Consider the following 25,175-nt stretch of genomic DNA (forward strand, 5'->3'; position numbering starts at 1 on the left):
CTGCTGAAGAGTATACCAGTGACTGAGGCCTGCTGTGGAGTACACAGCTGACCAGTGACTGAGGCATGATTTAGAGTACACCGGTAGTCGGTGACTGAGGCCTGGTGTAGAGTACACTGGTGACCAGTGACTGAGGCCTGCTGTAGAGTACACCGGTGACCAGTGACTGAGGCCTGCTGTAGAGTACACCGGTGACCAGTGACTGAGGCCTGCTGTAGTGTACTCTGCTGACCAGTGACTGAGGCCTGTTATAGAGTACACCGGTAGTCAGTGACAGGCCTGGTATAGAGTACACTGGTGGTCAGTGACTAAGGCCTGGTTTAGAGTACACCGGTGACCAGTGACTGAGGCCTGCTGAAGAGTACAACAGTGACCACTGACTGAGGCCTGCTGAAGAGTATACCAGTGACTGAGGCCTGCTGTGGAGTACACCGCTGAGCAGTGACTGAGGCATGGTTTAGAGTACACCTGTAGTCAATGACTGAGGCCTGGTGTAGAGTACACTGGTGACCAGTGACTGAGGCCTGCTGTAGAGTACACCGGTGACCAGTGACTGAGGCCTGCTGTAGAGTACACCGGTGACCAGTGACTGAGGCCTGGTATACAGTCCACCGGTAGTCGGTGACTGAGGCCTGGTATAGAGTACACCGGTAGTTGATGACTGAGGGCTGGTGTAAAGTACACCGGTGACCAGTGACTGAGGCCTGGTATACAGTACACCGGTAGTCGGTGACTGAGGCCTGGTATAGAGTACACCGGTAGTCGATGACTGAGGGCTGGTGTAAAGTACACCGGTGACCAGTGACTGAGGCCTGGTATACAGTACACTGGTAGTCGGTGACTGAGGCCTGGCTTAGAGTACGCTGGTGGCCAGTGACTGAGGCCTAGTTTAGAGTACACGATGACCAGTGACTGAGGCCTGGTTTAGAGTACACTGGTGGTCGGTGACTGAGGCCTGGTCTAGAGTACACTGGTGGCCAGTGACTGAGGCCTGGTTTAGAGTACACTGGTGGCCTGTGACTGGGGCCTGGTTTAGAGTATACTTGTGGTCAATGACTGAGGCCTGGCTTAGAGTACACTGGTGGCCAGTGACTGAGGCCTAGTTTAGAGTACACGATGACCAGTGACTGAGGCCTGGTTTAGAGTACACTGGTGGTCGGTGACTGAGGCCTGGTCTAGAGTACACTGGTGGCCAGTGACTGAGGCCTGGTTTAGAGTACACTGGTGGCCTGTGACTGGGGCCTGGTTTAGAGTATACTTGTGGTCAATGACTGAGGCCTGGCTTAGAGTACACTGGTGGCCAGTGACTGAGGCCTGGCTTAGAGTACACTGGTGACCAGTAACTGAGGCCTGCTGTAGAGTACACCGGTGACCAGTGACTGAGGCCTGCTGTAGAGTACACCGGTGACCAGTGACTGAGGCCTGCTGTAGTGTACTCTGCTGACCAGTGACTGAGGCCTGGTATAGAGTACACCGGTAGTCAGTGACAGGCCTGGTATAGAGTACACTGGTGGTCAGTGACTGAGCCCTGGTTTAGAGTACACCGGTAACCAGTGACTGAGGCCTGCTGAAGAGTACACCGCTGACCAGTGACTGAGGCCTGGTATAGAATACACCGGTAGTCAGTGACTGAGGCCTGGTATAGAGTACACTGGTGGTCAGTGACTGAGGCCTGGTTTAGAGTACACCGGTGACCAGTGACTGAGGCCTGCTGAAGAGTACAACAGTGACCAGTGACTGAGGCCTGCTGAAGAGTATACCAGTGACTGAGGCCTGCTGTGGAGTACACCGCTGACCAGTGTCTGAGGCATGGTTTAGAGTACATCGGTAGTCAATGACTGAGGCCTGGTGTAGAGTACACTGGTGACCAGTGACTGAGGCCTGCTGTAGAGTACACCGGTGACCAGTGACTGTGGCCTGCTGTAGAGTACACCGGTGACCAGTGACTGAGGCCTGGTATACAGTCCACCGGTAGTCGGTGACTGAGGCCTGGTATAGAGTACACTGGTGGTCAGTGACTGAGGCCTGGTTTAGAATACACCGGTAGTCGATGACTGAGGCCTGGTGTAGAGTACACCGGTGACCAGTGACTGAAGCCTGGTATACAGTACACCGGTAGTCAGTGACTGAGGCCTGGTATAGAGTACACTAGTGGTCAGTGACTGAGGCATGGTTTAGAGTACACCGGTAGTCGATGACTGAGGCCTGGTGTAGAGTACACTGTGACCAGTGACTGAGGCCTGCTGTAGAGTACACCGGTGGCCAGTGACTGAGGCCTGGTATAGAGTACACCGCTGACCAGTGACTGAGGCCTGGTATACAGTACACCGGTAGTCGGTGACTGAGGCCTGGTATAGAGTACACTATTGGTCAGTGACTGAGGCCTGGTTTAGAGTACACCGGTGACCAGTGACTGAGGCCTGCTGTAGAGTACACCGGTGACCAGTGACTGAGGCCTGGTATAGAGTACACCGCTGACCAGTGACTGAGGCCTGGTATACAGTACACCGTTAGTCGGTGACTGAGGCCTGGTATAGAGTACCCTATTGGTCAGTGACTGAGGCCTGGTTTAGAGTACACAGCTGACCAGTGACTGAGGCATGATTTAGAGTACACCGGTAGTCGATGACTGAGGCCTGGTGTAGAGTACACTGGTGACCAGTGACTGAGGCCTGCTGTAGAGTACACCGGTGACCAGTGATTGAGGCCTGCTGTAGAGTACACCGGTGACCAGTGACTGAGGCCTGCTGTAGTGTACTCTGCTGACCAGTGACTGAGGCCTGGTATAGAGTACACCGGTAGTCAGTGACAGGCCTGGTATAGAGTACACTGGTGGTCAGTGACTGAGCCCTGGTTTAGAGTACACCGGTAACCAGTGACTGAGGCCTGCTGAAGAGTACACCGCTGACCAGTGACCGAGGCCTGGTATAGAGTACACCGGTAGTCAGTGACTGAGGCCTGGTATAGAGTACACTGGTGGTCAGTGACTGAGGCCTCGTTTAGAGTACACCGGTGACCAGTGACTGGGGCCTGCTGAAGAGTACACCAGTGACCAGTGACTGAGGCCTGCTGAAGAGTATACCAGTGACTGAGGCCTGCTGTGGAGTACACAGCTGACCAGTGACTGAGGCATGATTTAGAGTACACCGGTAGTCGATGACTGAGGCCTGGTGTAGAGTACACTGGTGACCAGTGACTGAGGCCTGCTGTAGAGTACACCGGTGACCAGTGACTGAGGCCTGCTGTAGAGTACACCGGTGACCAGTGACTGAGGCCTGGTATAGAGTACACCGCTGACCAGTGACTGAGGCCTGGTATACAGTACACCGGTAGTCGGTGACTGAGGCCTGGTATAGAGTACACTATTGGTCAGTGACTGAGGCCTGGTTTAGAGTACACCGGTGACCAGTGACTGAGGCCTGCTGTAGAGTACACCGGTGACCAGTGACTGAGGCCTGGTATAGAGTACACCGCTGACCAGTGACTGAGGCCTGGTATACAGTACACCGGTAGTCGGTGACTGAGGCCTGGTATAGAGTACACTATTGGTCAGTGACTGAGGCCTGGTTTAGAGTACACAGCTGACCAGTGACTGAGGCATGATTTAGAGTACACCGGTAGTCGATGACTGAGGCCTGGTGTAGAGTACACTGGTGACCAGTGACTGAGGCCTGCTGTAGAGTACACCGGTGACCAGTGATTGAGGCCTGCTGTAGAGTACACCGGTGACCAGTGACTGAGGCCTGCTGTAGTGTACTCTGCTGACCAGTGACTGAGGCCTGGTATAGAGTACACCGGTAGTCAGTGACAGGCCTGGTATAGAGTACACTGGTGGTCAGTGACTGAGCCCTGGTTTAGAGTACACCGGTAACCAGTGACTGAGGCCTGCTGAAGAGTACACCGCTGACCAGTGACCGAGGCCTGGTATAGAGTACACCGGTAGTCAGTGACTGAGGCCTGGTATAGAGTACACTGGTGGTCAGTGACTGAGGCCTCGTTTAGAGTACACCGGTGACCAGTGACTGGGGCCTGCTGAAGAGTACACCAGTGACTAGTGACTGAGGCCTGCTGAAGAGTATACCAGTGACTGAGGCCTGCTGTGGAGTACACAGCTGACCAGTGACTGAGGCATGATTTAGAGTACACCGGTAGTCGGTGACTGAGGCCTGGTGTAGAGTACACTGGTGACCAGTGACTGAGGCCTGCTGTAGAGTACACCGGTGACCAGTGACTGAGGCCTGCTGTAGAGTACACCGGTGACCAGTGACTGAGGCCTGCTGTAGTGTACAACAGTGACCACTGACTGAGGCCTGCTGAAGAGTATACCAGTGACTGAGGCCTGCTGTGGAGTACACCGCTGAGCAGTGACTGAGGCATGGTTTAGAGTACACCTGTAGTCAATGACTGAGGCCTGGTGTAGAGTACACTGGTGACCAGTGACTGAGGCCTGCTGTAGAGTACACCGGTGACCAGTGACTGAGGCCTGCTGTAGAGTACACCGGTGACCAGTGACTGAGGCCTGGTATACAGTCCACCGGTAGTCGGTGACTGAGGCCTGGTATAGAGTACACCGGTAGTTGATGACTGAGGGCTGGTGTAAAGTACACCGGTGACCAGTGACTGAGGCCTGGTATACAGTACACCGGTAGTCGGTGACTGAGGCCTGGTATAGAGTACACCGGTAGTCGATGACTGAGGGCTGGTGTAAAGTACACCGGTGACCAGTGACTGAGGCCTGGTATACAGTACACTGGTAGTCGGTGACTGAGGCCTGGCTTAGAGTACGCTGGTGGCCAGTGACTGAGGCCTAGTTTAGAGTACACGATGACCAGTGACTGAGGCCTGGTTTAGAGTACACTGGTGGTCGGTGACTGAGGCCTGGTCTAGAGTACACTGGTGGCCAGTGACTGAGGCCTGGTTTAGAGTACACTGGTGGCCTGTGACTGGGGCCTGGTTTAGAGTATACTTGTGGTCAATGACTGAGGCCTGGCTTAGAGTACACTGGTGGCCAGTGACTGAGGCCTAGTTTAGAGTACACGATGACCAGTGACTGAGGCCTGGTTTAGAGTACACTGGTGGTCGGTGACTGAGGCCTGGTCTAGAGTACACTGGTGGCCAGTGACTGAGGCCTGGTTTAGAGTACACTGGTGGCCTGTGACTGGGGCCTGGTTTAGAGTATACTTGTGGTCAATGACTGAGGCCTGGCTTAGAGTACACTGGTGGCCAGTGACTGAGGCCTGGCTTAGAGTACACTGGTGACCAGTAACTGAGGCCTGCTGTAGAGTACACCGGTGACCAGTGACTGAGGCCTGCTGTAGAGTACACCGGTGACCAGTGACTGAGGCCTGCTGTAGTGTACTCTGCTGACCAGTGACTGAGGCCTGGTATAGAGTACACCGGTAGTCAGTGACAGGCCTGGTATAGAGTACACTGGTGGTCAGTGACTGAGCCCTGGTTTAGAGTACACCGGTAACCAGTGACTGAGGCCTGCTGAAGAGTACACCGCTGACCAGTGACTGAGGCCTGGTATAGAATACACCGGTAGTCAGTGACTGAGGCCTGGTATAGAGTACACTGGTGGTCAGTGACTGAGGCCTGGTTTAGAGTACACCGGTGACCAGTGACTGAGGCCTGCTGAAGAGTACAACAGTGACCAGTGACTGAGGCCTGCTGAAGAGTATACCAGTGACTGAGGCCTGCTGTGGAGTACACCGCTGACCAGTGTCTGAGGCATGGTTTAGAGTACATCGGTAGTCAATGACTGAGGCCTGGTGTAGAGTACACTGGTGACCAGTGACTGAGGCCTGCTGTAGAGTACACCGGTGACCAGTGACTGTGGCCTGCTGTAGAGTACACCGGTGACCAGTGACTGAGGCCTGGTATAGAGTACACTGGTGGTCAGTGACTGAGGCCTGGTTTAGAATACACCGGTAGTCGATGACTGAGGCCTGGTGTAGAGTACACCGGTGACCAGTGACTGAAGCCTGGTATACAGTACACCGGTAGTCAGTGACTGAGGCCTGGTATAGAGTACACTAGTGGTCAGTGACTGAGGCATGGTTTAGAGTACACCGGTAGTCGATGACTGAGGCCTGGTGTAGAGTACACTGTGACCAGTGACTGAGGCCTGCTGTAGAGTACACCGGTGGCCAGTGACTGAGGCCTGGTATAGAGTACACCGCTGACCAGTGACTGAGGCCTGGTATACAGTACACCGGTAGTCGGTGACTGAGGCCTGGTATAGAGTACACTATTGGTCAGTGACTGAGGCCTGGTTTAGAGTACACCGGTGACCAGTGACTGAGGCCTGCTGTAGAGTACACCGGTGACCAGTGACTGAGGCCTGGTATAGAGTACACCGCTGACCAGTGACTGAGGCCTGGTATACAGTACACCGTTAGTCGGTGACTGAGGCCTGGAATAGAGTACACTATTGGTCAGTGACTGAGGCCTGGTTTAGAGTACACAGCTGACCAGTGACTGAGGCATGATTTAGAGTACACCGGTAGTCGATGACTGAGGCCTGGTGTAGAGTACACTGGTGACCAGTGACTGAGGCCTGCTGTAGAGTACACCGGTGACCAGTGATTGAGGCCTGCTGTAGAGTACACCGGTGACCAGTGACTGAGGCCTGCTGTAGTGTACTCTGCTGACCAGTGACTGAGGCCTGGTATAGAGTACACCGGTAGTCAGTGACAGGCCTGGTATAGAGTACACTGGTGGTCAGTGACTGAGCCCTGGTTTAGAGTACACCGGTAACCAGTGACTGAGGCCTGCTGAAGAGTACACCGCTGACCAGTGACCGAGGCCTGGTATAGAGTACACCGGTAGTCAGTGACTGAGGCCTGGTATAGAGTACACTGGTGGTCAGTGACTGAGGCCTCGTTTAGAGTACACCGGTGACCAGTGACTGGGGCCTGCTGAAGAGTACACCAGTGACCAGTGACTGAGGCCTGCTGAAGAGTATACCAGTGACTGAGGCCTGCTGTGGAGTACACAGCTGACCAGTGACTGAGGCATGATTTAGAGTACACCGGTAGTCGATGACTGAGGCCTGGTGTAGAGTACACTGGTGACCAGTGACTGAGGCCTGCTGTAGAGTACACCGGTGACCAGTGACTGAGGCCTGCTGTAGAGTACACCGGTGACCAGTGACTGAGGCCTGGTATACAGTCCACCGGTAGTCGGTGACTGAGGCCTGGTATAGAGTACACCGGTAGTCGATGACTGAGGGCTGGTGTAAAGTACACCGGTGACCAGTGACTGAGGCCTGGTATACAGTACACCGGTAGTCGGTGACTGAGGCCTGGCTTAGAGTACGCTGGTGGCCAGTGACTGAGGCCTAGTTTAGAGTACACGATGACCAGTGACTGAGGCCTGGTTTAGAGTACACTGGTGGTCGGTGACTGAGGCCTGGTTTAGAATACACCGGTGGCCGGTGACTGGGGCCTGCTGAAGAGTACACCAGTGACCAGTGACTGAGGCCTGCTGAAGAGTATACCAGTGACTGAGGCCTGCTGTTGAGTACACAGCTTACCAGTGACTGAGGCATGATTTAGAGTACACCGGTAGTTGATGACTGAGGCCTGGTGTAGAGTACACTGGTGACCAGTGACTGTGGCCTGCTGTAGAGTACACCGGTGACCAGTGACTGAGGCCTGGTATACAGTCCACCGGTAGTCGGTGACTGAGGCCTGGTATAGAGTACACCGGTAGTCGATGACTGAGGGCTGGTGTAAAGTACACCGGTGACCAGTGACTGAGGCCTGGTATACAGTACACCGGTAGTCGGTGACTGAGGCCTGGCTTAGAGTACGCTGGTGGCCAGTGACTGAGGCCTAGTTTAGAGTACACGATGACCAGTGACTGAGGCCTGGTTTAGAGTACACTGGTGGTCGGTGACTGAGGCCTGGTTTAGAATACACCGGTGGCCGGTGACTGAGGCCTGGTCTAGAGTACACTGGTGGCCAGTGACTGAGGCCTGGTTTAGAGTACACTGGTGGCCTGTGACTGGGGCCTGGTTTAGGGTATACTTGTGGTCAATGACTGAGGCCTGGCTTAGAGTACACTGGTGGCCAGTGACTGAGGCCTGGTATAGAGTACACTGGTGGTCAGTGACTGAGGCCTCGTTTAGAGTACACCGGTGACCAGTGACTGGGGCCTGCTGAAGAGTACACCAGTGACTAGTGACTGAGGCCTGCTGAAGAGTATACCAGTGACTGAGGCCTGCTGTGGAGTACACAGCTGACCAGTGACTGAGGCATGATTTAGAGTACACCGGTAGTCGGTGACTGAGGCCTGGTGTAGAGTACACTGGTGACCAGTGACTGAGGCCTGCTGTAGAGTACACCGGTGACCAGTGACTGAGGCCTGCTGTAGAGTACACCGGTGACCAGTGACTGAGGCCTGCTGTAGTGTACAACAGTGACCACTGACTGAGGCCTGCTGAAGAGTATACCAGTGACTGAGGCCTGCTGTGGAGTACACCGCTGAGCAGTGACTGAGGCATGGTTTAGAGTACACCTGTAGTCAATGACTGAGGCCTGGTGTAGAGTACACTGGTGACCAGTGACTGAGGCCTGCTGTAGAGTACACCGGTGACCAGTGACTGAGGCCTGCTGTAGAGTACACCGGTGACCAGTGACTGAGGCCTGGTATACAGTCCACCGGTAGTCGGTGACTGAGGCCTGGTATAGAGTACACCGGTAGTTGATGACTGAGGGCTGGTGTAAAGTACACCGGTGACCAGTGACTGAGGCCTGGTATACAGTACACCGGTAGTCGGTGACTGAGGCCTGGTATAGAGTACACCGGTAGTCGATGACTGAGGGCTGGTGTAAAGTACACCGGTGACCAGTGACTGAGGCCTGGTATACAGTACACTGGTAGTCGGTGACTGAGGCCTGGCTTAGAGTACGCTGGTGGCCAGTGACTGAGGCCTAGTTTAGAGTACACGATGACCAGTGACTGAGGCCTGGTTTAGAGTACACTGGTGGTCGGTGACTGAGGCCTGGTCTAGAGTACACTGGTGGCCAGTGACTGAGGCCTGGTTTAGAGTACACTGGTGGCCTGTGACTGGGGCCTGGTTTAGAGTATACTTGTGGTCAATGACTGAGGCCTGGCTTAGAGTACACTGGTGGCCAGTGACTGAGGCCTAGTTTAGAGTACACGATGACCAGTGACTGAGGCCTGGTTTAGAGTACACTGGTGGTCGGTGACTGAGGCCTGGTCTAGAGTACACTGGTGGCCAGTGACTGAGGCCTGGTTTAGAGTACACTGGTGGCCTGTGACTGGGGCCTGGTTTAGAGTATACTTGTGGTCAATGACTGAGGCCTGGCTTAGAGTACACTGGTGGCCAGTGACTGAGGCCTGGCTTAGAGTACACTGGTGACCAGTAACTGAGGCCTGCTGTAGAGTACACCGGTGACCAGTGACTGAGGCCTGCTGTAGAGTACACCGGTGACCAGTGACTGAGGCCTGCTGTAGTGTACTCTGCTGACCAGTGACTGAGGCCTGGTATAGAGTACACCGGTAGTCAGTGACAGGCCTGGTATAGAGTACACTGGTGGTCAGTGACTGAGCCCTGGTTTAGAGTACACCGGTAACCAGTGACTGAGGCCTGCTGAAGAGTACACCGCTGACCAGTGACTGAGGCCTGGTATAGAATACACCGGTAGTCAGTGACTGAGGCCTGGTATAGAGTACACTGGTGGTCAGTGACTGAGGCCTGGTTTAGAGTACACCGGTGACCAGTGACTGAGGCCTGCTGAAGAGTACAACAGTGACCAGTGACTGAGGCCTGCTGAAGAGTATACCAGTGACTGAGGCCTGCTGTGGAGTACACCGCTGACCAGTGTCTGAGGCATGGTTTAGAGTACATCGGTAGTCAATGACTGAGGCCTGGTGTAGAGTACACTGGTGACCAGTGACTGAGGCCTGCTGTAGAGTACACCGGTGACCAGTGACTGTGGCCTGCTGTAGAGTACACCGGTGACCAGTGACTGAGGCCTGGTATAGAGTACACTGGTGGTCAGTGACTGAGGCCTGGTTTAGAATACACCGGTAGTCGATGACTGAGGCCTGGTGTAGAGTACACCGGTGACCAGTGACTGAAGCCTGGTATACAGTACACCGGTAGTCAGTGACTGAGGCCTGGTATAGAGTACACTAGTGGTCAGTGACTGAGGCATGGTTTAGAGTACACCGGTAGTCGATGACTGAGGCCTGGTGTAGAGTACACTGTGACCAGTGACTGAGGCCTGCTGTAGAGTACACCGGTGGCCAGTGACTGAGGCCTGGTATAGAGTACACCGCTGACCAGTGACTGAGGCCTGGTATACAGTACACCGGTAGTCGGTGACTGAGGCCTGGTATAGAGTACACTATTGGTCAGTGACTGAGGCCTGGTTTAGAGTACACCGGTGACCAGTGACTGAGGCCTGCTGTAGAGTACACCGGTGACCAGTGACTGAGGCCTGGTATAGAGTACACCGCTGACCAGTGACTGAGGCCTGGTATACAGTACACCGTTAGTCGGTGACTGAGGCCTGGAATAGAGTACACTATTGGTCAGTGACTGAGGCCTGGTTTAGAGTACACAGCTGACCAGTGACTGAGGCATGATTTAGAGTACACCGGTAGTCGATGACTGAGGCCTGGTGTAGAGTACACTGGTGACCAGTGACTGAGGCCTGCTGTAGAGTACACCGGTGACCAGTGATTGAGGCCTGCTGTAGAGTACACCGGTGACCAGTGACTGAGGCCTGCTGTAGTGTACTCTGCTGACCAGTGACTGAGGCCTGGTATAGAGTACACCGGTAGTCAGTGACAGGCCTGGTATAGAGTACACTGGTGGTCAGTGACTGAGCCCTGGTTTAGAGTACACCGGTAACCAGTGACTGAGGCCTGCTGAAGAGTACACCGCTGACCAGTGACCGAGGCCTGGTATAGAGTACACCGGTAGTCAGTGACTGAGGCCTGGTATAGAGTACACTGGTGGTCAGTGACTGAGGCCTCGTTTAGAGTACACCGGTGACCAGTGACTGGGGCCTGCTGAAGAGTACACCAGTGACCAGTGACTGAGGCCTGCTGAAGAGTATACCAGTGACTGAGGCCTGCTGTGGAGTACACAGCTGACCAGTGACTGAGGCATGATTTAGAGTACACCGGTAGTCGATGACTGAGGCCTGGTGTAGAGTACACTGGTGACCAGTGACTGAGGCCTGCTGTAGAGTACACCGGTGACCAGTGACTGAGGCCTGCTGTAGAGTACACCGGTGACCAGTGACTGAGGCCTGGTATACAGTCCACCGGTAGTCGGTGACTGAGGCCTGGTATAGAGTACACCGGTAGTCGATGACTGAGGGCTGGTGTAAAGTACACCGGTGACCAGTGACTGAGGCCTGGTATACAGTACACCGGTAGTCGGTGACTGAGGCCTGGCTTAGAGTACGCTGGTGGCCAGTGACTGAGGCCTAGTTTAGAGTACACGATGACCAGTGACTGAGGCCTGGTTTAGAGTACACTGGTGGTCGGTGACTGAGGCCTGGTTTAGAATACACCGGTGGCCGGTGACTGGGGCCTGCTGAAGAGTACACCAGTGACCAGTGACTGAGGCCTGCTGAAGAGTATACCAGTGACTGAGGCCTGCTGTTGAGTACACAGCTTACCAGTGACTGAGGCATGATTTAGAGTACACCGGTAGTTGATGACTGAGGCCTGGTGTAGAGTACACTGGTGACCAGTGACTGTGGCCTGCTGTAGAGTACACCGGTGACCAGTGACTGAGGCCTGGTATACAGTCCACCGGTAGTCGGTGACTGAGGCCTGGTATAGAGTACACCGGTAGTCGATGACTGAGGGCTGGTGTAAAGTACACCGGTGACCAGTGACTGAGGCCTGGTATACAGTACACCGGTAGTCGGTGACTGAGGCCTGGCTTAGAGTACGCTGGTGGCCAGTGACTGAGGCCTAGTTTAGAGTACACGATGACCAGTGACTGAGGCCTGGTTTAGAGTACACTGGTGGTCGGTGACTGAGGCCTGGTTTAGAATACACCGGTGGCCGGTGACTGAGGCCTGGTCTAGAGTACACTGGTGGCCAGTGACTGAGGCCTGGTTTAGAGTACACTGGTGGCCTGTGACTGGGGCCTGGTTTAGGGTATACTTGTGGTCAATGACTGAGGCCTGGCTTAGAGTACACTGGTGGCCAGTGACTGAGGCCTGGCTTAGAGTACACTGGTGACCAGTAACTGAGGCCTGCTGTAGAGTACACCAGTGACCAGTGACTGAGGCCTGCTGTAGAGTACACCGGTGACCAGTGACTGAGGCCTGCTGTAGTGTACTCTGCTGACCAGTGACTGAGGCCTGGTATAGAGTACACCGGTAGTCAGTGACAGGCCTGGTATAGAGTACACTGGTGGTCAGTGACTGAGCCCTGGTTTAGAGTACACCGGTAACCAGTGACTGAGGCCTGCTGAAGAGTACACCGCTGACCAGTGACTGAGGCCTGGTATAGAATACACCGGTAGTCAGTGACTGAGGCCTGGTATAGAGTACACTGGTGGTCAGTGACTGAGGCCTGGTTTAGAGTACACCGGTGACCAGTGACTGAGGCCTGCTGAAGAGTACAACAGTGACCAGTGACTGAGGCCTGCTGAAGAGTATACCAGTGACTGAGGCCTGCTGTGGAGTACACCGCTGACCAGTGTCTGAGGCATGGTTTAGAGTACATCGGTAGTCAATGACTGAGGCCTGGTGTAGAGTACACTGGTGACCAGTGACTGAGGCCTGCTGTAGAGTACACCGGTGACCAGTGACTGTGGCCTGCTGTAGAGTACACCGGTGACCAGTGACTGAGGCCTGGTATACAGTCCACCGGTAGTCGGTGACTGAGGCCTGGTATAGAGTACACTGGTGGTCAGTGACTGAGGCCTGGTTTAGAATACACCGGTAGTCGATGACTGAGGCCTGGTGTAGAGTACACCGGTGACCAGTGACTGAAGCCTGGTATACAGTACACCAGTAGTCAGTGACTGAGGCCTGGTATAGAGTACACTAGTGGTCAGTGACTGAGGCATGGTTTAGAGTACACCGGTAGTCGATGACTGAGGCCTGGTGTAGAGTACACTGTGACCAGTGACTGAGGCCTGCTGTAGAGTACACCGGTGGCCAGTGACTGAGGCCTGGTATAGAGTACACCGCTGACCAGTGACTGAGGCCTGGTATACAGTACACCGGTAGTCGGTGACTGAGGCCTGGTATAGAGTACACTATTGGTCAGTGACTGAGGCCTGGTTTAGAGTACACCGGTGACCAGTGACTGAGGCCTGCTGTAGAGTACACCGGTGACCAGTGACTGAGGCCTGGTATAGAGTACACCGCTGACCAGTGACTGAGGCCTGGTATACAGTACACCGGTAGTCGGTGACTGAGGCCTGGTATAGAGTACACTATTGGTCAGTGACTGAGGCCTGGTTTAGAGTACACAGCTGACCAGTGACTGAGGCATGATTTAGAGTACACCGGTAGTCGATGACTGAGGCCTGGTGTAGAGTACACTGGTGACCAGTGACTGAGGCCTGCTGTAGAGTACACCGGTGACCAGTGATTGAGGCCTGCTGTAGAGTACACCGGTGACCCGTGACTGAGGCCTGCTGTAGTGTACTCTGCTGACCAGTGACTGAGGCCTGGTATAGAGTACACCGGTAGTCAGTGACAGGCCTGGTATAGAGTACACTGGTGGTCAGTTACTGAGCCCTGGTTTAGAGTACACCGGTAACCAGTGACTGAGACCTGCTGAAGAGTACACCGCTGACCAGTGACCGAGGCCTGGTATAGAGTACACCGGTAGTCAGTGACTGAGGCCTGGTATAGAGTACACTGGTGGTCAGTGACTGAGGCCTCGTTTAGAGTACACCGGTGACCAGTGACTGGGGCCTGCTGAAGAGTACACCAGTGACCAGTGACTGAGGCCTGCTGAAGAGTATACCAGTGACTGAGGCCTGCTGTGGAGTACACAGCTGACCAGTGACTGAGGCATGATTTAGAGTACACCGGTAGTCGATGACTGAGGCCTGGTGTAGAGTACACTGGTGACCAGTGACTGAGGCCTGCTGTAGAGTACACCGGTGACCAGTGACTGTGGCCTGCTGTAGAGTACACCGGTGACCAGTGACTGAGGCCTGGTATACAGTCCACCGGTAGTCGGTGACTGAGGCCTGGTATAGAGTACACCGGTAGTCGATGACTGAGGGCTGGTGTAAAGTACACCGGTGACCAGTGACTGAGGCCTGGTATACAGTACACCGGTAGTCGGTGACTGAGGCCTGGCTTAGAGTACGCTGGTGGCCAGTGACTGAGGCCTAGTTTAGAGTACACGATGACCAGTGACTGAGGCCTGCTGTAGAGTACACCGGTGACCAGTGACTGAGGCCTGGTATAGAGTACACCGCTTTCCAGTGACTGAGGCCTGGTATACAGTACACCGGTAGTCGGTGACTGAGGCCTGGTATAGAGTACACTATTGGTCAGTGACTGAGGCCTGGTTTAGAGTACACAGCTGACCAGTGACTGAGGCATGATTTAGAGTACACCGGTAGTCGATGACTGAGGCCTGGTGTAGAGTACACTGGTGACCAGTGACTGAGGCCTGCTGTAGAGTACACCGGTGACCAGTGATTGAGGCCTGCTGTAGAGTACACCGGTGACCAGTGACTGAGGCCTGCTGTAGTGTACTCTGCTGACCAGTGACTGAGGCCTGGTATAGAGTACACCGGTAGTCAGTGACAGGCCTGGTATAGAGTACACTGGTGGTCAGTGACTGAGCCTTGGTTTAGAGTACACCGGTAACCAGTGACTGAGGCCTGCTGAAGAGTACACCGCTGACCAGTGACCGAGGCCTGGTATAGAGTACACCGGTAGTCAGTGACTGAGGCCTGGTATAGAGTACACTGGTGGTCAGTGACTGAGGCCTCGTTTAGAGTACACCGGTGACCAGTGACTGGGGCCTGCTGAAGAGTACACCAGTGACCAGTGACTGAGGCCTGCTGAAGAGTATACCAGTGACTGAGGCCTGCTGTGGAGTACACAGCTGACCAGTGACTGAGGCATGATTTAGAGTACACCGGTAGTCGATGACTGAGGCCTGGTGTAGAGTACACTGGTGACCAGTGACTGAGGCCTGATGTAGAGTACACCGGTGACCAGTGACTGTGGCCTGCTGTAGAGTACACCGGTGACCAGTGACTGAGGCCTGGTATACAGTCCACCGGTAGTCGGTGACTGAGGCCTGGTATAGAGTACACCGGTAGTCGATGACTGAGGGCTGGTGTAAAGTACACCCGTGACCAGTGACTGAGGCCTGGTATACAGTACACCGGTAGTCGGTGACTGAGGCCTGGCTTAGAGTACGCTGGTGGCCAGTGACTGAGGCCTAGTTTAGAGTACACGATGACCAGTGACTGAGGCCTGGTTTAGAGTACACTGGTGGTCGGTGACTGAGGCCTGGTTTAGAATACACCGGTGGCCGGTGACTGAGGCCTGGTCTAGAGTACACTGGTGGCCAGTGACTGAGGCCTGGTTTAGAGTACACTGGTGGCCTGTGACTGGGGCCTGGTTTAGAGTATACTTGTGGTCAATGACTGAGGCCTGGCTTAGAGTACACTGGTGGCCAGTGACTGAGGCCTGGCTTAGAGTACACTGGTGACCAGTAACTGAGGCCTGCTGTAGAGTACACCGGTGACCAGTGACTGAGGCCTGCTGTAGAGTACACCGGTGACCAGTGACTGAGGCCTGCTGTAGTGTACTCTGCTGACCAGTGACTGAGGCCTGGTATAGAGTACACCGGTAGTCAGTGACAGGCCTGGTATAGAGTACACTGGTGGTCAGTGACTGAGCCCTGGTTTAGAGTACACCGGTAACCAGTGACTGAGGCCTGCTGAAGAGTACACCGCTGACCAGTGACTGAGGCCTGGTATAGAATACACCGGTAGTCAGTGACTGAGGCCTGGTATAGAGTACACTGGTGGTCAGTGACTGAGGCCTGGTTTAGAGTACACCGGTGACCAGTGACTGAGGCCTGCTGAAGAGTACAACAGTGACCAGTGACTGAGGCCTGCTGAAGAGTATACCAGTGACTGAGGCCTGCTGTGGAGTACACCGCTGACCAGTGTCTGAGGCATGGTTTAGAGTACATCGGTAGTCAATGACTGAGGCCTGGTGTAGAGTACACTGGTGACCAGTGACTGAGGCCTGCTGTAGAGTACACCGGTGACCAGTGACTGTGGCCTGCTGTAGAGTACACCGGTGACCAGTGACTGAGGCCTGGTATACAGTCCACCGGTAGTCGGTGACTGAGGCCTGGTATAGAGTACACTGGTGGTCAGTGACTGAGGCCTGGTTTAGAATACACCGGTAGTCGATGACTGAGGCCTGGTGTAGAGTACACCGGTGACCAGTGACTGAAGCCTGGTATACAGTGCACCGGTAGTCAGTGACTGAGGCCTGGTATAGAGTACACTAGTGGTCAGTGACTGAGGTATGGTTTAGAGTACACCGGTAGTCGATGACTGAGGCCTGGTGTAGAGTACACTGTGACCAGTGACTGAGGCCTGCTGTAGAGTACACCGGTGGCCAGTGACTGAGGCCTGGTATAGAGTACACCGCTGACCAGTGACTGAGGCCTGGTATACAGTACACCGGTAGTCGGTGACTGAGGCCTGGTATAGAGTACACTATTGGTCAGTGACTGAGGCCTGGTTTAGAGTACACCGGTGACCAGTGACTGAGGCCTGCTGTAGAGTACACCGGTGACCAGTGACTGAGGCCTGGTATAGAGTACACCGCTGACCAGTGACTGAGGCCTGGTATACAGTACACCTGTAGTCGGTGACTGAGGCCTGGTATAGAGTACACTATTGGTCAGTGACTGAGGCCTGGTTTAGAGTACACAGCTGACCAGTGACTGAGGCATGATTTAGAGTACACCGGTAGTCGATGACTGAGGCCTGGTGTAGAGTACACTGGTGACCAGTGACTGAGGCCTGCTGTAGAGTACACCGGTGACCAGTGATTGAGGCCTGCTGTAGAGTACACCGGTGACCAGTGACTGAGGCCTGCTGTAGTGTACTCTGCTGACCAGTGACTGAAGCCTGGTATAGAGTACACCGGTAGTCAGTGACAGGCCTGGTATAGAGTACACTGGTGGTCAGTGACTGAGCCCTGGTTTAGAGTACACCGGTAACCAGTGACTGAGGCCTGCTGAAGAGTACACCGCTGACCAGTGACCGAGGCCTGGTATAGAGTACACCGGTAGTCAGTGACTGAGGCCTGGTATAGAGTACACTGGTGGTCAGTGACTGAGGCCTCGTTTAGAGTACACCGGTGACCAGTGACTGGGGCCTGCTGAAGAGTACACCAGTGACCAGTGACTCAGGCCTGCTGAAGAGTATACCAGTGACTGAGGCCTGCTGTGGAGTACACAGCTGACCAGTGACTGAGGCATGATTTAGAGTACACCGGTAGTCGATGACTGAGGCCTGGTGTAGAGTACACTGGTGACCAGTGACTGAGGCCTGCTGTAGAGTACACCGGTGACCAGTGACTGAGGCCTGCTGTAGAGTACACCGGTGACCAGTGACTGAGGCCTGCTGTAGTGTACTCTGCTGACCAGTGACTGAGGCCTGTTATAGAGTACACCGGTAGTCAGTGACAGGCCTGGTATAGAGTACACTGGTGGTCAGTGACTAAGGCCTGGTTTAGAGTACACCGGTGGCCAGTGACTGAGGCCTGCTGAAGAGTACAACAGTGACCACTGACTGAGGCCTGCTGAAGAGTATACCAGTGACTGAGGCCTGCTGTGGAGTACACCGCTGAGCAGTGACTGAGGCATGGTTTAGAGTACACCTGTAGTCAATGACTGAGGCCTGGTGTAGAGTACACTGGTGACCAGTGACTGAGGCCTGCTGTAGAGTACACCGGTGACCAGTGACTGAGGCCTGCTGTAGAGTACACCGGTGACCAGTGACGGAGGCCTGGTATACAGTCCACCGGTAGTCGGTGACTGAGGCCTGGTATAGAGTACACCGGTAGTCGATGACTGAGGGCTGGTGTAAAGTACACCGGTGACCAGTGACTGAGGCCTGGTATACAGTACACCGGTAGTCGGTGACTGAGGCCTGGTATAGAGTACACTGGTGGTCAGTGACTGAGGCCTGGTTTAGAGTACACCGGTAGTCGATGACTGAGGCCTGGTGTAGAGTACACTCGTGACCAGTGACTAAGGCCTGCTGCAGAGTACACCGGTGACCAGTGACTGAGGCCTGGTATAGAGTACACCGCTGACCAGTGACTGAGGCCTGGTATACAGTACACCGGTAGTCGGTGACTGAGGCCTGGTATAGAGTACACTATTGGTCAGTGAATGAGGCCTGGTTTAGAGTACACCGGTGACCAGTGACTGGGGCCTGCTGAAGAGTACACCAGTGACCAGTGACTGAGGCCTGCTGAAGAGTATACCAGTGACTGAGGCCTGCTGTGGAGTACACCGCTGACCAGTGACTGAGGCATGATTTAGAGTACCCCGGTAGTCGATGACTGAGGCCTGGTAGTACACTGGTGACCAGTGACTGAGGCCTGCTGTAGAGTACACCGGTGACCAGTGACTGAGGCCTGGTATAGAGTACACCGGTAGTCAGTGACAGGCCTGGTATAGAGTACACTGGTTGTCAGTGACTGAGGCCTGGTTTAGAGTACACTGGTGGGCAGTGACTGAGGCCTGGTTTAGAGTACACTGGTGGCCAGCGTCTGAGGCCTGATTTAGAGTACACTGGTGGCCAGTGACTGAGGCCTGATTTATTGTACACTGGTGGCCAGTGACTGAGGCCTGGTTTAGAGTACACTGGTGGCCAGTGACTGAGGCCTGGTTTAGAGTACACGATGACCAGTGACTGAGGCCTGGTTTAGAGTATACTGGTGGCCAGTGACGGAGGCCTGGTTTAGAGTACACTGGTGGCCTGTGACTGAGGCCTGGTTTAGAGTACACTGGTGGCCAGTGACTTACGACTGGTTTACAGTACACTGGTGGTCAATAACTGAGGCCTAGTTTAGAGTACACTTGTGGTCAGTGACTGAGGCCTGGTTTAGAGTACTCTAGTGGCCAGTGACTGAGGCCTGGTTTAGAGTTCACCAACGCCAGTGGCTGTGGCCTGGTTTAGAGTACACTGGTCGCCAGTAACTGAGGCCTGGTTTAGAGTACACTGGTGGTCAGTAACTGAGGCCTGGTTTAGAGTACACTGGTGGCCAGTGACTGAGGCCTGGTTTAGAGTACACAGGTGGCCTGTGACTGAGGCCTGGTTTAGAGTGCACCAACACCAGTGACTGAGGCCTGGTTTAGAGTACACTGGTGGCCAGTGACTGAGGCCTGGATTAGAGTACTTTAGTGGCCAGTGACTGAGGCCTGGTTGATAGTACACCAACGCCAGTGACTGAGGCCTGGTTTAGAGTACCCTGGTGGCCAGTGACTGAGGCCTGGTTTAGAGTACACTCGTGGTCAATGACTGAGGCCGGGTTTAGAGTACATCAGTGGCCAGTGACTGAGGCCTGGTTTAGAGTACACTGGTGGCCAGTGACTGAGGCCTGGTTTAGAGTACACTGGTGGTCAGTGACTGAGGCCTGGTTTAGAGTACACTGGTGGCCAGTGACTGAGGCCTGGTTTAGAGTACACTGGTGGCCAGTGACTGAGGCCCGGTTTAGAGTACACTGGTGGCCTGTGACTGAGGCCCGGTTTAGAGTACACTGGTGGCAAGTGACTGAGGCCTGGTTTAGAGTACACTCGTGGTCAGTGACTGAGGCCTGGTTTAGAGTACACTGGTGGCCAGTGTCTGAGGCCTGGTTTACAGTACACTGGTTGCCAGTGACTGAGGCCTGGTTTAGAGTACTCTGGTGGCCAGTGACTGAGGCCTGGTTTAGAGTACACTGGTGGCCTGTGACTGAGGCCTGGTATAGTGTACACTGGTGGCCTGTGACTGAGGCATGGTTTAGAGTACACTCGTGGTCAATGACTGAGGCCTGGTTTAGAGTACACTAGTGGCCAGTGACTGAGGCCTGGTTTAGAGTACACTGGTGGCCTGTGACTGAGGCCTGGTTTGGGTACACTCGTGGTTAATGACTGAGGCCTGGTTTAGAGTACACTGGTGGCCGGTGGCCTGTGACTGAGGCCTGGTTTAGAGTACACTGGTGGCCTGTGACTGAGTCCTGGTATAGTGTACACTGGTGGCCTGTGACTGAAGCCTGGTTTAGAGTGCACTCGTGGTCAATGACTGAGGCCAGGTTTAGAGTACACTAGTGGCCAGTGACTGAGGCCTGGTTTAGAGTACACTGGTGGCCTGTGACTGAGGCCTGGTTTGGGTACACTCGTGGTTAATGACTGAGGCCTGGTTTAGAGTACACTGGTGGCCAGTGACTGAGGCCTGGTTTAGAGTACACTGGGGGCCAGTGACTGAGGCCTGGTTTAGAGTACACTGGTGGCCTGTGACTGGGGCCTGGTTTAGAGTATACTCGTGGTCAATGACTGAGGCCTGGCTTAGAGTACACTGGTGGCCAGTGACTGAGGCCTGGTTTAGAGTACACTGGTGGCCAGTGACTGAGGCCTGGCTTAGAGTACACTGGTGGCCAGTGAATGAGGCCTGTTTTAGAGTACACTGGTGGCCTGTGACTGAGGCCTGGTTTAGAGTACACTGGTGGCCTGTGACTGGGGCCTGGTTTAGAGTATACTCGTGGTCAATGACTGAGGCCTGGCTTAGAGTACACTGGTGGCCAGTGACTGAGGCCTGGTTTAGAGTACACGATCACCAGTGACTGAGGCCTGGTTTAGAGTACACTGGTGGTCGGTGACTGAGGCCTGGTTTAGAATACACCGGTGGCCGGTGACTGAGGCCTGGTCTAGAGTACACCGGTGGCCAGTGACTAAGGCCTGGTTTAGAGTACACTGGTGGCCAGTGACTGAGGCCTGGTTTAGAGTTCACGATGACCAGTGACTGAGGCCTGGTTTAGAGTACACTGGTGGCCTGTGACTGAGGCCTGGTTTAGAGTACACTGGTGGCCAGTGACTGAGGCCTGGTTTAGAGTACACTGGTGGCCTGTTACTGAGGCCTGGTTTAGAGTACACTGGTGACCTGTGACAGAGGCCTGGTTTAGAGTACACTGGTGGCCAGTGACCGAGGCCTGGTTTAGAGTACACTGGTGACCAGTGACTGAGGCCTGCTGCAGAGTACACCGGTGACCGGTGACTGAAGCCTGGTATAGAGTACACCGCTGACCAGTGACTGAGGCCTGGTATACAGTACACCGGTAGTCGGTGACTGAGGCCTGGTATAGAGTACACTATTGGTCAGTGACTGAGGCCTGGTTTAGAGTACACCAGTGACCAGTGACTGGGGCCTGCTGAAGAGTACACCAGTGAACAGTGACTGAGGCCTGCTGAAGAGTATACCAGTGACTGAGGCCTGCTGTGGAGTACACCGCTGACCAGTGACTGAGGCATGATTTAGAGTACACCGGTAGTCGATGACTGAGGCCTGGTGTAGAGTACACTGGTGACCAGTGACTGAGGCCTGCTGTAGAGTACACCGGTGACCAGTGACTGAGGCCTGGTTTAGAGTACACCGGTAGTCAGTGACAGGCCTGGTATAGAGTACACTGGTGGCCTGTGACTGAGGCCTGGTTTAGAGTACACTGGTGGCCAGTGACCGAGGCCTGGTTTAGAGTACACTGGTGGCCAGTGACTGAGGCCTGGTATAGAGTACACCGGTAGTCAGTGACAGGCCTGGTATAGAGTACACTGGTGGCCAGTGACTGAGGACTGGTTTAGAGTACACTGGTGGCCAGTGACTGGGGCCTGGTTTAGAGTACACTGGTGGCCAGTGACTGAGGCCTGGTTTAGAGTACACTTGTGGTCAATGACTGAGACCTGGTTTAGAGTACACTGGTGGCCAGTGACTGAGGCCTGGTTTACAGTTCACTGGTGGCCAGTGACTGAGGCCTGGTTTACAGTACACTGGTGGCCAGTGACTGAGGCCTGGTTTAGAGTACAGTGGTGGCCAGTGACTGAGGCCTGGTTTAGAGTACACTGGTGGCCTGTGACCGAGGCCTGGTATAGAGTACACTGGTGACCAGTGACCGAGGCCTGGTTTAGAGTACACTGGTGGCCTGTGACTGAGGCCTAGTGTAGAGTACACTGGTGGCCTGTGACTGAGGCCTGGTTTAGAGTACACTGGTGATCAGTGACTGAGGCCTGGTTTAGAGTACACTGGTGGTTGGTGACTAAGGCCTGGTTTAGAGTACACCGGTGGCCGTTGACTGAGGCCTGGTTTAGAGTACACTGGTGGTCAGTGACTGAGGCCTGGTTTAGAGTACACTGGTGGCCAGTGACTGAGGCCTGGTTTAGAGTACACTGGTGGTTAGTGACTGAGGCCTAGTTTAAAGTACACTGGTGGCCAGTGACTGAGGCCTGGTTTAGAGTACACTCGTGGCCTGTAACTTAGGCCTGGTTTAGAGTACACTGGTGGCCAGTGACTGAGGACTGGTTTAGAGTACACTAGTGGCCAGTGACTGAGGCCTGGTTTAGAGTACACGATGACCAGTGACTGAGGCCTGGTGTAGAGTACACTGGTGGCCTGTGACTGAGGCCTGGTTTAGAGTACACTGGTGGTCAGTGACTGGGTCCTGGTTTAGAGTACACTGGTGGCCAGTGACTGAGACCTGGTTTAGAGTACACTTGTGACCTGTGACTTAGGCCTGGTTTAGAGTACACTGGTGGCCAGTGACTGAGGCCTGGTTTAGAGTACACTCGTGGCCTGTAACGGAGGCCTGGTTTAGAGTACACTGGTGGCCAGTGACTGAGGACTGGTTTAGAGTACACTGGTGGCCAGTGACTGAGGCCTGGTTTAGAGTACACTTGTGGTCAATGACTGAGACCTGGTTTAGAGTACACTGGTGGCCAGTGACTGAGGCCTGGTTTACAGTTCACTGGTGGCCAGTGACTGAGGCCTGGTTTACAGTACACTGGTGGCCAGTGACTGAGGCCTGGTTTATAGTACAGTGGTGGACAGTGACTGAGGCCTGGTTTAGAGTACACTGGTGGCCTGTGACCGAGGCCTGGTATAGAGTACACTGGTGGCCAGTGACCGAGGCCTGGTTTAGAGTACACTGGTGGCCTGTGACTGAGGCCTGGTGTAGAGTACACTGGTGGCCTGTGACTGAGGCCTGGTTTGGGTACACTCGTGGTTAATGACTGAGGCCTGGTTTAGAGTACACTGGTGGCCGGTGGCCTGTGACTGAGGCCTGGTTTAGAGTACACTGGTGGCCTGTGACTGAGTCCTGGTATAGTGTACACTGGTGGCCTGTGACTGAAGCCTGGTTTAGAGTGCACTCGTGGTCAATGACTGAGGCCAGGTTTAGAGTACACTAGTGGCCAGTGACTGAGGCCTGGTTTAGAGTACACTGGTGGCCTGTGACTGAGGCCTGGTTTGGGTACACTCGTGGTTAATGACTAAGGCCTGGTTTAGAGTACACTGGTGGCCAGTGACTGAGGCCTGGTTTAGAGTACACTGGGGGCCAGTGACTGAGGCCTGGTTTAGATTACACTGGTGGCCTGTGACTGGGGCCTGGTTTAGAGTATACTCGTGGTCAATGACTGAGGCCTGGCTTAGAGTACACTGGTGGCCAGTGACTGAGGCCTGGTTTAGAGTACACTGGTGGACAGTGACTGAGGCCTGTCTTAGAGTACACTGGTTGGCAGTGAATGAGGCCTGTTTTAGAGTACACTGGTGGCCAGTGACTGAGGCCTGGTTTAGAGTACACTGGTGGCCTGTGACTGGGGCCTGGTTTAGAGTATACTCGTGGTCAATGACTGAGGCCTGGCTTAGAGTACACTGGTGGCCAGTGACTGAGGCCTGGTTTAGAGTACACGATCACCAGTGACTGAGGCCTGGTTTAGAGTACACTGGTGGTCGGTGACTGAGGCCTGGTTTAGAATACACCGGTGGCCGGTGACTGAGGCCTGGTCTAGAGTACACCGGTGGCCAGTGACTAAGGCCTGGTTTAGAGTACACTGGTGGCCAGTGACTGAGGCCTGGTTTAGAGTTCACGATGACCAGTGACTGAGGCCTGGTTTAGAGTACACTGGTGGCCTGTGACTGAGGCCTGGTTTAGAGTACACTGGTGGCCAGTGACTGAGGCCTGGTTTAGAGTACACTGGTGGCCTGTTACTGAGGCCTGGTTTAGAGTACACTGGTGACCTGTGACAGAGGCCTGGTTTAGAGTACACTGGTGGCCAGTGACCGAGGCCTGGTTTAGAGTACACTGGTGACCAGTGACTGAGGCCTGCTGCAGAGTACACCGGTGACCGGTGACTGAAGCCTGGTATAGAGTACACCGCTGACCAGTGACTGAGGCCTGGTATACAGTACACCGGTAGTCGGTGACTGAGGCCTGGTATAGAGTACACTATTGGTCAGTGACTGAGGCCTGGTTTAGAGTACACCAGTGACCAGTGACTGGGGCCTGCTGAAGAGTACACCAGTGAACAGTGACTGAGGCCTGCTGAAGAGTATACCAGTGACTGAGGCCTGCTGTGGAGTACACCGCTGACCAGTGACTGAGGCATGATTTAGAGTACACCGGTAGTCGATGACTGAGGCCTGGTGTAGAGTACACTGGTGACCAGTGACTGAGGCCTGCTGTAGAGTACACCGGTGACCAGTGACTGAGGCCTGGTTTAGAGTACACCGGTAGTCAGTGACAGGCCTGGTATAGAGTACACTGGTGGCCTGTGACTGAGGCCTGGTTTAGAGTACACTGGTGGCCAGTGACCGAGGCCTGGTTTAGAGTACACTGGTGGCCAGTGACTGAGGCCTGGTATAGAGTACACCGGTAGTCAGTGACAGGCCTGGTATAGAGTACACTGGTGGCCAGTGACTGAGGACTGGTTTAGAGTACACTGGTGGCCAGTGACTGGGGCCTGGTTTAGAGTACACTGGTGGCCAGTGACTGAGGCCTGGTTTAGAGTACACTTGTGGTCAATGACTGAGACCTGGTTTAGAGTACACTGGTGGCCAGTGACTGAGGCCTGGTTTACAGTTCACTGGTGGCCAGTGACTGAGGCCTGGTTTACAGTGC

Source organism: Triturus cristatus, chromosome 1_1 (genome assembly GCF_964204655.1).
Source record: "Triturus cristatus chromosome 1_1, aTriCri1.1, whole genome shotgun sequence".
In the NCBI taxonomy this organism is placed as follows: domain Eukaryota; kingdom Metazoa; phylum Chordata; class Amphibia; order Caudata; family Salamandridae; genus Triturus; species Triturus cristatus.